Source organism: Amphiura filiformis, chromosome 12, assembly GCF_039555335.1.
Source record: "Amphiura filiformis chromosome 12, Afil_fr2py, whole genome shotgun sequence".
NCBI lineage: Eukaryota > Metazoa > Echinodermata > Ophiuroidea > Amphilepidida > Amphiuridae > Amphiura > Amphiura filiformis.
Genome location: NC_092639.1, coordinates 26,440,440 through 26,442,240, shown reverse-complemented (window position 1 = coordinate 26,442,240; position 1,801 = coordinate 26,440,440).

The following is a 1,801-nucleotide window of genomic DNA, read 5'->3' as shown; positions in this document are numbered from 1 at the left end:
TACATATTATCATGATACTATTTTTCGTCCACTTGTTGCTAAATGTTTAGTAGAAACAATCGGGAATAATTACTGTCCCTGCAGATATCTGTTATCACATCATGTTGTGAGCTTTAATGTAGTTTCGCCTATCCCTGCAGTATCTTTTATCACATCATAATTATTGTGAGCTTTAATGTAGTTTTACCTATCCCTGCAGTATCTTTTATCATCTTGCATCATGTTGTGAGATTTTATGCTTTACCATACCCAGATATTAGCAAAATCAAAAGGAATTTATTTCTTAATATTCCGTTTCCTCACAATTCTTCTTTTCACTAATGCAAAAGTCCAACTTGAATCATTCTCAAACAAATTAAATTAGTTTTCATTTCCATCTTCATTTGTCAAAATTAATTAACATTTTCATCTTTTAAATTAACAAGGCATACTTTCCTTAAAGATTGTTACACTAGAATTAAAAGAATTTTTACCAAGTACTCGGCTGATAAATCACAGCTTATCATGCCAATTTGATACAAGATTGAGACATCATTGGACTTATGCCTTAAGAGATATGCTTTTATTATTCAAACTAGTATAAAGATCAAACCACATCGCAACTAATCCTGGAGCGAAGATTAAAACATGTCCGCTTCCAGTGTGTTGTTGGCTAATCCTAGAAATTTTAATCTCCTCAGTAAAACTGCATAAATTGCAGGGACAGGTAAAATTACATTAAATCTCACAATATAATGTGATAAAAGATACTGCAGGGACAGGTAAAACTACATTATATCTCACGACATGATGTGATAAAAGATACTGCAGGGATAGGTAAAACTACATTAAATCTCACAATATAATGTGATAAAAGATACTGCAGGGACATAAAATGGTCCCACAAAAATACTGTGCAAAGGTGGCTATCCGAGCCCTTAACTTTATTTGGTAAATAGTTTGATCAAGTTCCCAATGCCAGGACCAAGTTCAGGGTCAGCTGATTTTGTAACAGTAGCATAATCCTATTCAAATACAGATGCTTACCACACAGATATTAATAAAACCATAAGTACATTAATGTAATCTATATCCTAAGGCATTTTTCTTTAAGTATTGCTTTTCCTCATGACGCCCCTTTTCACCAATGCAAAAATACACCTTTTATTTGTCAAATCATTTAAGTTGAATCATACATTATTTTCAGATATAATTAAATTAGTTTAAATTTTTAGGTTTATCTGTCTATCAGTCTAAATTAATCAATACATAATACATTATATTCATGTCTTAAATTAACAACGTATGAGTAATTGATTTCCTTACAGATTGTTACACTAGAACTAAGACAATTGTTGCCAAGTACTCGGCTGATAAATCACAGCTTATTATGCCAATTTGATGCAAACTTGAGACATCATTGACCTTCCACCTTAAAACACAAGCATTTTTAATTATTGAAATATGCTTTTGTTATTCAAACTTCACTCGAGTTAATCGGTAAGAAAAGTGGAGCTCGTAGGCAGGTCTTATTTTTATTGGAAAAGGTGCTACATTTCCTTAACAAGAACAAGTTACCAATTAAACCCGTATGCTTGTCAAGAGGCTGTTTTGTATTGCCCAATTAGATGATCCCGTCTTTTATTTGAAAACAGTATTTCTTGTGGTATATGCGCCTTGAGTTAAAGTTGTTCTATGTAATACCGCTCGTGAGTGGTTTCCGCATGGCAGCACGATTTAGAAGTGTCACAGCCCTCTGTACATCGCCCCTTCGCGCTTGCGCGTGACTACATTTTGGACCCCGCTGAGCCTCAGGCACCAA